The sequence below is a fragment of the Aotus nancymaae genome, unplaced genomic scaffold (assembly GCF_030222135.1).
Source record: "Aotus nancymaae isolate 86718 unplaced genomic scaffold, 86718_ANA_hifiasm-v0.15.2.pri h1tg000053l, whole genome shotgun sequence".
NCBI lineage: Eukaryota > Metazoa > Chordata > Mammalia > Primates > Aotidae > Aotus > Aotus nancymaae.
Window position 1 is genome coordinate 32,428,729 of NW_026988467.1, and position 12,447 is coordinate 32,441,175.

Below are 12,447 nucleotides of genomic sequence, written 5' to 3' on the forward strand. Positions count from 1 at the left end.
AATATTCCATTGTATGGATTTAGTACATTTTGTTTATCCATCATTTGATGGACATTTGGGTTGTTGCCATTTTTGGCTACTATGAATAATGCTGCTCTAAACATTCATGTACAGGATTTTGTGTGAACATACATTTTCATTTCTCTTGGATATATACCTACGAGTGAAATCATAATGATAACTCTATGTTTAACCTTTTGAGAAACTGCCAGACTCTTTTCCAAAGTGGTTGCACCAGCCAGACATGGTGACTTAATGCCTGTAGTCTCAACACGTTGGGAGGCTGAGGCAAAAGGATCACTTGAGCCCAGGAATTCGACACCAGCCTGAGCAACATAGTGAGACACCATTTCTATTAAAAAGGAAAAAAAAAAAAACAGAAGACGAAATGTCTGCACCATTTTACATTCCCACTAGCAGTGTATGAAGATAAGTTTTCCCACATTCTCACCAATATTTGTTGTTATTTGTCTTCTTAAAAATTATAGCCATCCTAGTGGATGTGCAGTTATATCTCATTGTTGTTTTGATATGCACTTTCCTGATGACTGATGTTGAGCATCTTTTTATGCACTTATTGGCCATTTGTATATTTTCTTTGGAGAAGTGTATATTTACGTCCTTTGCTAATTTTTTTTTTTTTTTTTTTTTTTTTGAGACAGAGTTTCACTCTATTGCCCAGACTGGAGTTCAGTGGCATGATCTCAGCTCACTGCAACTTCTGCCTCCCTGGTTCAAAAAATTCTCCTCCCTCAGCCTCCCAAGTAGCAGAGACTACAGGTGTGCGCCACCATGCGCAGCTAAATTTTGTAGTTTTTAGTAGAGGTGGGGTTTCACTATGTTGGCCAGTCTGGTCTCAAGCTCCTGACCTCAGGTGATTTACCCTAAGCCTTGGCCTCCCAAAGTGCTGGGATTACAGGCGTGAGCCACTGTGCTCGGCTGCCCATTTTTAAATGGGTTTATTTGTCGTTTTGTTATTGAGTTATAAAAATTCATTATCCATTCTAGATAAACGTCCCATATTGGATATGTGATTTGCACAATTTTTGTTTATGTTGCATCTTCACTGTCTTGATGGTGTCCTTTGAAGCACAAACTTTTTAAATTTTGATGATGTCTAACATTGTTTCTTTTGTCACTGTGATTTTGTTGTCATATCTATAGAAGGATATACTTCTGATTAAAATGATTTAGACGACATACTTCAGAAAACACTACCAGTAAAAACCAAATGGTGTAGTTTTGAGTGTTTAGTGATCTTGGGGAAGCTATTATACAAAATATGTCAGCTAATAAACAAGTTTTATTTTCCTTCCTAATCACTCAGAGATAGGAAAGCTAACAGATGGTAATTATTTCACATCTCAAAATTCTTTTAGAGTGGCATCTAAATACAATACTCAGTAGAAATTAGCCTTTTGACTAATATTCCTATAATATATTTGAAATTTGAAGATACTTTCATAAATTAACATGTTTACACACCAGGGACTAGTACATAGGTATTATTACCAACATCTGTCTGTGTAGATATAAATTATTATAGCTGTATAGTGTTCTGTTGTATATGTACCTTGTATATGTATGTTGTATATGTACCTTGATTTGTTTACTTTAACCTATTCCAGTTTTTTCCTTAGGTTAACTTAAATCTATTTAAATCATTTATCTGAACTTACCATATGGTTATACAGAGATACTATGCTATTGGTATTAGATTTGCAGGATATATGGAAACTTGAAGATCACTTTTGTATCTTCTCTATGTTTTCATTAACTATTTGATTCACTTTACTCCTGTTTTGTGTCAGGCATTGTGCTAGGTTCTAGCAACAACAAGATAGATAAAACATGATCTCTTTAAATATTTTTAATTCTGTACAGGGTGACAAATTCTATGAGATGTGTATTATGTACTGTGATGAAAGAGTAATGATTCCTGCCTTTGGGTAAGGAGGAGAATGTGGTATATCACATGGTATTTGAGCAAAATAGTTATGTCATAAAAAGTACAGTAAAAATTTGATATAATCTTATGAGATCACCATCATATATGTGGTCTGTAATTGACTGAAGAGTTATGCAGCACCTTCCTGAACTGATACATGCTACAACATGAAGTTGTCCAATGGACAAAGAGAAAAAATAATTCATATAGAGAGCATGAGCAAAGGTATGACATGTTTGTATTATAGAACAGACCATTATAAATAGAGTAACTAGAGATGAGTCTGAAAAGTTAGCTAGGGAGTAGGTTATGAAGACTCTTAAATCCATGCTAAGGCTTGTGAATTCAGAAATAGTAGAGAGTCAATGGAAGCTTTTAAACAAATGAAGAACATCTGTATTTAAAACCATACTTAATGACAGTGTGGAGAATGAGACATGAGAAAGACTTGAGTCCTGGAGAACATTTGGAAGGCTGTTGTAGTAGTCTAGGTCAGTGGTCTTCAGACCATTGATCACACATCCCCATTAATTAAAATTTGTTTGACAGTGTACTAAAAAAAAATATAGATATAAATGCACACACATTTCAAACTGTTTTAATATGTAACTATAGAAAAATTAAAGATAAGAAAGAAAACTTTGAAATGAACTATTTAAAAATATATTTAAATAACTTGAACTTTTCAGATTAATAGTACAAAAAGCCTGACTGAATATGTGTCTCACACACTTGAACTACAAAAAGTTGCAGCATGCTGAAAATTAATGAATGAGGTCCACTGTTAACTCTTTTTTAAAAAAAAAATGAGACAGAGTCTCACTCTGTCGCCCAGGCTGGAGTGCAGTGGCATCAACATGGCTCACTGCAGCCTTGACCTCCCGGGCTCAAGCAATCCTCCCACCTCAGCCTCTATAGTAGCTGGGACTACAGACACACATCACCATGCCTGGCTAATTTTTGTATTTTTTGTAGAAACAGAATTTTGCCATGTTGCCTAGGCTGGTCTTGAACTCTGAGTCTCAAGTGATCCGCCCACCTTGGCTTTCCAAAGTGTTGGAATTACAGGTGTGAGCCACTGTGTCTGGCCTTATGTGTTGCAGAACTCCCATTACTCTCCTAGGATTCCTGGTGTGCCGTGTGTTGCACCTGACCATCTAACATGGGATAAATGAAGGCACCAGTGTCAATCCATATTCATGAATATTAGTAAATCTTAATTCCTACTTGTTAGATGAAAATCATAAATACATTTAATTTTTTCTCATACTTCAGCATAACCCTTGGCACCTCTGGTATGTATTTTCCTGGATTATAGGTAATGTATTCAAAGATACAGTGGCAATAGTGACAATGGAGGGCATAGATGGAAGATTTAGAAAAATAATGGACAATTTAGGTGTGTAAGGAAAGGACAGAGATAAGAATGGCTTCATAGTTCCTAGCTTGTGCAGTAGTAATGGTTTTAACAGAAATACGGATTCTGAAGGGATCTGTAGTATATACTATTTTGAATATTTGGAGGTTGAATTGCATAAGAAACATCAAAATGCACAAGTTCAGTAGTTATTGGAAAGAAGTGTCTAGAGCTGAGGAGATAAGTCAAAATGGAGATTGTAATTAGTCATCATGTAGGTGATAGTTAAAAACTGAAGAGGTATGTAAAGATAAAAGAACTGAGACTAGATCTCTTAGATACTATTATTTCAGGTTTGCCAGTGAAGACACACAGAGATCAGAAAGGTAGGAGAACCAAGACAAAGTAGAAGCTGTTTCAGAGAAGGCAAGGTAAGGATCATGATATTCTTTTTTCTTTTCTTTTTTTTTTTCTTTTGGAGACAGAGTCTTGCTCTGTCTCCCTGGCTGGAGTACAGCGGCACAATCCCTGCTCACTGCAACCACTACCCTCCGGAGTCAAGCAATTCTCCTGCTTCAGCCTCCCAAGTATCTGGGACTACAGGCCCACGCCGTCAAGGCTGGCTGTGTTTTTGGTAGAGACAGGGTTTCACCGTGATGCCCAGGCTAGTCTCAAACTCCTGAGCTCAGGCAATCTGCCCGCCTCAGCCTCCCAAAGTGCTAGGATTACAGGCTTGAGCCACCACACCTGGCCTTAAGGATCATGATTTTCAAGGAACAAAGTTTGATTGCAGTGGCAAATGCTAAACAAAGCCAGGAGTGTAAAGACTGAAAATGCGCCATCATACATGGCAGTTAAGTCGGTGACCCAGCCTGGAGCAGTTGCTCACACCTGTAATCCCAGCCCTTGGGAGGCCGAGGTGGGCAGATCACTTGAAGCCAGGAGTTTGAGACCAGCCTGGCCAACGTGGTGAAACCCCATTTCTACTAAAAATACAAAAATTAGCCCGATGTGGTGGTACACACCTGTAATCTCAGCTTGGATTACTTGGGAGGCTGAGAGAATTGCTTGAATCCAGGAGGTGAAGGTTGCAGTGAGCTGAGATCATACCACTGCACTCCAGCCTAGGCAACAGAGCGAGACTCTCTCAAAAAAAAAAAAAAAAAAAAAGGAAAAGGGAAAAAAAGAAGTCAGTGGCCTGAAGAAGTGTTCTGAAAGAGAGTTGTTAGTGTCAGCCAGATTGAGTTAATTTTTTTTCACAATCTAAAATAATTTGTCAATTATTCATGAATACTAGAAATGTTTACTGCATTAGTGTGTTACATACGATTATAACAGTTTTCACCCATGTGGAACTTCCAATCGAATAGAAAAAAAGAATTCACATATGAAATGACTACAAAGATAGTCTATAGTAAAATGCTCTGTATGAACCAGGCGTGGTGGCTCATGCCTGTGATCCCAGCACTTTGCGAGGCTGAGGCAGGCAGATCACTTGAGGTCGGGAGTTCGAGACCAGCCTGGCCAACGTGGTGAAATCCAGTCTCTACTAAAAATGCAAAAATTAGCTGGGCATGGTGGTGCATGCTTGTAATCCCAGCTACTTGGGAGGCTGAGGCATGAGAATCGCTTGAACCTGGGAGGTGAAGGTTGCAGTGAGCCGAGATTGCACCACCGCACTCCAGCCTGGGCAGCAGACTGAGACTGTATCTCAAAAAAAGAAAAATGCTCAGTTTGGATTTTATATTATAAAATATTAAAATTTTGGTCAAGTGCAATGGCACATGTGAGACCTGTAATTCTAGCACTTTGGGAAGCCAAGGCAGGAGGATTGCTTGATGCCAGGATTTCGAGGCCAGTTTGGGCAACATAGGGAGACCCCTTCTGTATGAAAAATTTAAAAATTAGCCAGGTATAATGGTGTACACCTGTAGTCCTAGCTACTCAGGAGGCTGAGCTGGGAGTAGTGCTCACTCCAGGAGTTGGAGGCTGCAGTGAGCCATGATTGCACCACTGCACTCCATCCTCTGGGTGACAGAGCACAATCTGTATCTTAAAAAAAAAAAAAAAAAAGAGTATTAAAAATTTGACCTACCCAGCACTTTGGGAGGCTGAGGTGGGCAGATCACTTGAACTCAGGAGTTCAGGACCAGCCTGGGCAACATGATGAAGCCCCATCTCTACAAGAAATACAAAAATTAGCCGGGCATGGTGGCACACTCCTGTAGTCCCAACTACTCAGGAGGTTGAGACAGGAGGTTGGCCTGAGCCCAGGAGGCAGAGGTTGCAGTGAGCCAAGATTGCACCACTGTACTTCAGCCTGGACGTCAGAACCAGACCTTGTCTCAAAAAAAAAGAAAGAAAAAAGATAATAAAATATAATCCTTTTCTTCTCTATTTGCATATCTTAAATTTTATCTTGTTGCAAAAGTATTTATTGCCTACCTTCTCTGCTAGTAACCACAGAGTTATAAAGGTAAGTTCAAGATTGGAAAGATATAAAGAGAAACTGCCAGCTGTTTTAGTTGTGTTTTATAAACCTCTGGATGATTTTAACATCTTGTTATACCTTAGCAATCTTCTTTCTGTCTATACTGTAGTCATGGATAATGTGAATAGACTTTTGCGGAAAATACTCTTTCATATTGTCTTCTGTAGACTAGAATAGTATTTTTCATTCTGCCTTTTGGGAGCAGAGAATTAAGAGGTACCTAATAAAGTTAGGTGAAGGTAGATCTCTATGAGCTTATAGTATATAGCTCACAGGAAAATAATTTGCTCTCCTCTTCTTTACATTAAAGTTTCTCTCTCCTACCATTTTTCTGCTGTATGAGTCAGGAACTTACTCATACGGTTCTGTAAGTTTCAGAACTTAATGAAATTACTATTAAATTTTACCTTGTAGTCTGTGCACCAAAGCGTGATGGAGTCAAAAGAGTTGGTATCAGAATGCAGGAAATAGTAATTGAGGTAAGAGTGGTAGGATAAGCTGTACCCCTTTAAAAGATCTAATGTACTCAGGTAGATTTCATTTTTTGAATAATTGCCAGTTATTCTTAAGGATTCTTAAATTCTAGCTGAGGTTCTAAAAAATGCATCACAGTATAATTATGCAAGAAAGGAAGCCACTAAAGATTGGTTAGACTTTCTTATCCATGTTTACTCAGATTTTATTTCCCAAGTACTGTTTTAGAAGTTAAAATATTTTATGTATTTTTATTAGTGTAGTTTTACTACTTATAGTAAACTAAAAACTGGTTTAACAATATACATTTAAATATTTTGCCAAAAGTACTATATTTGAACAAAAGATTCCACTCCTAACCCTGTTGTTATAATAAAAGACTGGTGTTATAAAATATAGAGGAAACTCAGTTATCAGTTTATGTTAATTACCAGCATTATTTCTTTTTTGTGTTAATATACTGTATTTGATGCTAAAGCATTGTAGTGTATTCATTTGTTATTTGGAAGACTTCAGTATAATTCTTGAAGTATATTTGTGAGATAATTATGCTTAAATTTAAATATAAAAATACATATTTGCTTTAATCTCCAAATTACTTTCACTAATATCCCATTTGATTCCTGAGACTATTATCTCATTTTTATTGATAAAGAAACTAAAGTTGAAGAGGTTAAATAACTTTCTTGACAGTTTAGTGACAGAATGGGACTAAAAGCTCGTGCCTGTTTATTTCAGTACTTAGGTTATCATATATTTTAAAGGTTTGGTTGATAGTTTTCCAATTCCAAGTTTCAGCATAATACAGTAGCACCTTTGCTACTATAGCTGACTAGATGGCTTAGGAAACTAGATAAATTACTATTATAAAGAGTTTTTTTCTCTAGTTCCATATGCCTACCTGTTAAAGATTCTAATAAACTACCCTTTTCCATAATATCCTTTGAGATAAGAAATGAGAATTTGCTGTCCCTAGATTTGTCATTTTGTTAGCTTGCATACTAAAATCTGCTGGATACCCATATTCCCAGCTACTCAGATGGCTGAGGCAGGAGGATCACTTGAGCTCAGGAGTTCTGGGTTCCAGGGAGCTATGATTGCATTAGTCGAGCCTGGGCAACAGAGCAAGACCTGGTCTCAAAAACTTTATTATTATTATTATTATTTTTGCTAAAATTCTAAATACATGAATTTGGCCAGGCACAGTGGCTCACACCTGTAATCTCAGTACTGTGGGAGGCTGAGATAGGAGGATTGCTTGAGCCCAAGAATTTGAGACCAGCCTGAGCTGGTGAGACCCTGTCTCTTAAAAAAAAATTCTAAATATGTGAATTAATTACATCATATTAGTGAGCAGTTAAACATAATAATAACTCTTGGTCCTCATGAAAGATGATTCTCTTTGTAGCACAGGTTTTGTCAGTTATGACTGTTGGGTGGAAAAATTGACGAGTGTACTATAGAATTCTATTTCCTTAAGGCTCTGAACTGAATTGTCAAATGTAAGTGTAATTATTCATAAGAGTAATATCTAATGCCATGATGCAATTTACTGTGATAAAATTTACAATGTTTTATTTTTTGATATTTTTAAAATTAAATTTTACTGTAAGAGGGTATCATGAATTTTTCATTTTAATCTTAAATTTATATCTTCCCTGACAATGGGTCATATAGCTGCTCTTTAAACAGTCCTAGCAAAGATGAACTCAGGTACTTTATAAGGTAGTGTAATCCACTTTTGAATAACTCTAGTGGTTAGAAAATTGTGGAAAGTTTGTTTCAAAATGTAACTCTGTCTTATGTTCCAACCATTTTTCCTAGTTCTTTCTTCCCACATACAATGGACTTTCTACTCAGTTTTTCACATGACAATCTATCAAAATAGCCAAAGATGTATTCTTTAATTTTTTTGAGTCTTTTTTATTCCAGACTAAAAGTCCTTGGTTTGATTTATTTTTACTCACATTATGTGAGTTTCTATCAGGATTGCCTTCTTCTTGTTATATTTGAAATTTTAGGGTAGGCTCTTATTTTTCACAAATTGAACAGAGTATTCCATAATGTAAAATGATCTATGGTAATATATAGTGGGATAGTTACCTGCCTTATTAAGTGGATTATCTGAGTACTTAAATATATTCAACCTCTGTTTTTTATTTTTGAGGAAGCCACATCATACTATTAGCTCATCTGGGGCTGGTAGTCATTTAGAGCCTTTTTCCACAGCAATAGTGGGTAAGTTGAGATCCTCTAATTTGTTCTTATTACAGTTGAACTATTCAGACATAAGTATTTAGCTATTACAGTTGCCCTTATTATGTTTCTTCTTCATTTTGTTCATTGTTGTAGTTGTTAGTAGCTTTTTAACACACTAATTTTATGTTTTTAACATGCTAGTCATGTCTTCCAAGTATGTGTTGTTGGAGGTTTCTTAAGTAACAGATATTTACTGATTACTTACTATATGTAGGGCACTAGATATGTTTCCTTTTCGTATGGTATTGATAGTTTTCTAAGGTGGAAAGTTATTCCAGTGTTCAAGTATACTTAGAAAAAGTGGGAGAACTTACCCTACCCCTTAATAAACACTCTGGTAATAATGGAAACATATGGTACTGGCACAAGAACAGTCAAACAGACCACTGGGACAGTATAGAGAACTCAGATTGATTTATATATGAGAAGTGAATGAGATAAAAATGCCATTACAAGTTGATTAGTTAAGTATAAGCTGTTTAGTAGGTGATAAGAGGAAACCTGTTCACTACATGGAGATAAATAAAATTGGGTCCTAGCTGTTTAAAAAGAAGAACCAAAATAATGTGGACAAAACCATAAAATTAATAAAACATAATATATCTTTGTGACTTAGTATTAGAAAAGTATTAATACCTCAAAAGCTTGAAGTCATAAAGTGAAATTTAATTTGATAATGTTCTCAAATTCATTAGTAATAAGAGAAATCTAAATTAAAATGTGCTTTTAGTTTATACCAATTAGGCTGACAAAAATTAGAAAGCAAAGCTGGATAATGCCACATATTGGCTGGACGAAGGGAAATAGGAGTCTTAAGGAGTGCAGATTAGTGTAGTCATTCTTGAGAGCAATTTGGCAGTTCCTCATTTACCTGATAAAATTCACTTTGATCTAACAGTCTGTTTCTGGGTCTATAAGTAGAGATTAATTCTCACACAGGTTCATAAGGGGACATGTACGGAGATACCATTTCAGCATTGTTCTTGGTGTTTGGCGATTAAAGATGTGAATCTGCAGTGCTGGGGGAATGGATAGACAACATGTAGAGTGCTATGCATCAGTCAGAAACAATGAACCAAGTCACTGAAATTGCATACAACCATTTTTTTTAATAGATAAATCTTTTAAAAATATACCACAGCAACATGAATAGGTTTTAAAAAATCTAACACAGAGAGTAAAGATAGGAATATATACAAACAGAAAAATGTTAAACAAATTAGAAGAATAACTTCTTGGGAAGGGGAATGGGGATAGGAAATGGAGATGGAAAGAAATGAGTCAACTAGTTAGAAGAGCGGTATTATACAGATGATGATAACATATTATGAACTGAGGAGTATGATTACATTTTTTGTACCCAAAGAATAAAAGTGGGGCTTGGAAACTTATTTAGCAGTGAATGTAAATTGGGTTGGAGTAAAAAAAAAAAAAAAAATCTAAGAACATAAAAAAGAAACTTAAAATAATCCAGGTACAAGGACATGAGGTTTTTCTTTAGGATTGTGATAATTGGGAACGGAAAATAAAGGATTGGTGTAAGAAATACTGCAAAGACATGGAGTCAGTAACCAGTTGAGTAAAGAGATGAGCCAAGTTTTGAATCTGGGTAACTAAGATGGAGATACTATTAATTAAACAGGAGTAACAAACAGAAGATAACCACATTTAATTCTGATGAGATGTGTTGAATTCAGTTCTAGATATAGTTCATTGGAAGTTCCAGCATTTCATTGAGGTAGATTTTTCACTGTTAGAACATTTATTGAGGATCTACTATACGTGTGTGTGTGTATCCAGGATATATATATATACACATATATATATGTGTATATATATATACATATATATACACACACACATATATACACACACATGTATGTTTATATATTTTTGCTAAAACTGTAGTGAAACGTGGTATATGTATGTGTGTGTGTGTGTGTGTGTGTATATATATATCCTGCTTTGATATATAAGTATACATTTGTATATAAACATATATATATATATTTTAATTTTTATTTTAAGTTCAGAGTTAACATGTACAGGTTTGTTATATAGGTAAACTTGTGTCATAGGGGTTTGTTGTACAAATTATTTTGTCACCCAGGTATTAAGCCTAGTACCCATTAGTTATTTTTCCTGATACTCTCCCTCCTCCCACCCTCCACCCTATGGTAGACCCCAGTATCTATAGTTTTCCACTCTGTATCCATGTGTTCTCATCATTTAGCTCCCACTTACTAAGTGAGAACACACAGTATTTGGGTTTCTATTCCTGCATTAGTTTACTAAGGATAACGGCCTCTAGCTCCATACATGTTCTGCAGAGGACATGATCTTGTTCTTTTTTATGGCTACATAGTATTCCATGTGTACATGTACCACATTTTCTTTATCCAGTGTACCATTGATGGGCATTTACGTTGATTCTGTGTCTTTGCTATTGTGAGTAGTGCTGCAGTGAACATATACATGCATGTGTCTTTATGATAGAACAATTTATATTCCTTTGGATATATATGCAGTAATGGGATTGCTGGGTTAAATGGTAGTTCTGTTTTTAGGTCTTTGAGGAATTGCCACACTGCTTTCCACATGGTTGAACTAATTTATAATTTACACTCTCACAACAGTGTATAAACATTCCATTTTCTCTGCCACCTTGCCAACGTCTTGTTATTTTTTGACTTTTTTTTTTTTTTTTAGATGGAGTTTTGCTCTGTCACCCATGCTGGAGGGCAGTGGGGCAATCTTGGCTCACTGCAACCTCCCCCTCCTAGGTTCAAGCGATTCTCCTGCCTCAGCCTCCTGAATAGCTGAGATTACAGGTGCCTGCCACCATGCCCAGCAAATTTTTGTTTATTTAGTAGAAATGGGGTTTCACCATGTTGACCAGGCTGGTCTTGAACTCCTGACCTCAGGTGATCCAACCACCTCAGCCTCCCAAAGTGCTGGGATTATAGGTGTGAGCCACCACACCTGGCCTATTTTTTGACTTTTTAACAGTAGCCATTCTGACTGATGTGAGATGGTATTTCATTGTGGTTTTGATTTGTATTTCTGTAATGATCAGTAATATAGAGCATTTTTTTCATGTGCTTGTTGGCTGCGTGTATGTCTTCTTTTGAAAAGTGTCTGTTCGTGTCCTTTGCCCACTTCTTAATGAGGTTTTTTTTTTTCTTGTAAATTTGTTTATGTTAAAGCAGGATATTTTTTATTCTTAAGATGTTTTGGCCCTACTATTTCAGTCTCCTCCATTTTGATCCTTAGAGTGATTTGACTGGGTTGCCCAGAATTGGTAAGTTTGAAATTATATCAGTTTACTGTTGAGTAAAAACAAAAATGACAAAATGGTTAAAACATTCCAAAAAATTAGATCTGTAAAATTTCACCTAAGAAACCAGATTTAGGTTGGATGCAGTGGCTCACGGCTGTAATCCCAGTGCTTTAGGAGGCCAAGGTGGGCAGATCACCAGGCCGGGAGTTTGAGACCAGCCTGGTCAACATGGTGAAACCCCATCTGTACTAAAAATACAAAAAGTAGCTGGGCATGGTGGTGCAAACCTGTAAGCCCAGCTCCTTGGCGCCTGAGGCAGAAGACTTGCTTGCACCTGGGAGGCGGAGGTTGCAGTGAGCCAAGATCACACCTCTGCACTCCATCCTGGGTAACAGAGCAAGACTCCATCTCAAAAAAAAAAAAAAAAGAAAGTAATCAGATTTAGTATAAAATGGCAGAAAATCATTGAAATTTGCTCTGAACTCAAAAATGAATAGGTGAATCAAATTTTTGTTGTAAAATTTACTCTAGAAGAGACTTGATATTGTTTTCAGTAGTTTCAGTAAAACAAAATTGAAAAAGGAGGGAAAAAGAAAAAAAACTTTGTGCCAAGTAGAAAATTGCTTTGGATATCAAGT

The 12,447-nt window shown here is 36.2% G+C and overlaps 1 protein-coding gene across 3 annotated transcripts in view; it reads left to right on the top strand.

The window, feature by feature from the left end:
• AGO3 (argonaute RISC catalytic component 3) overlaps window positions 1–12,447 on the top strand; it is a 133,134-nt gene that overhangs the window by 19,499 nt on the left and 101,188 nt on the right. The gene's annotated exons all lie outside the window — the stretch shown is intronic.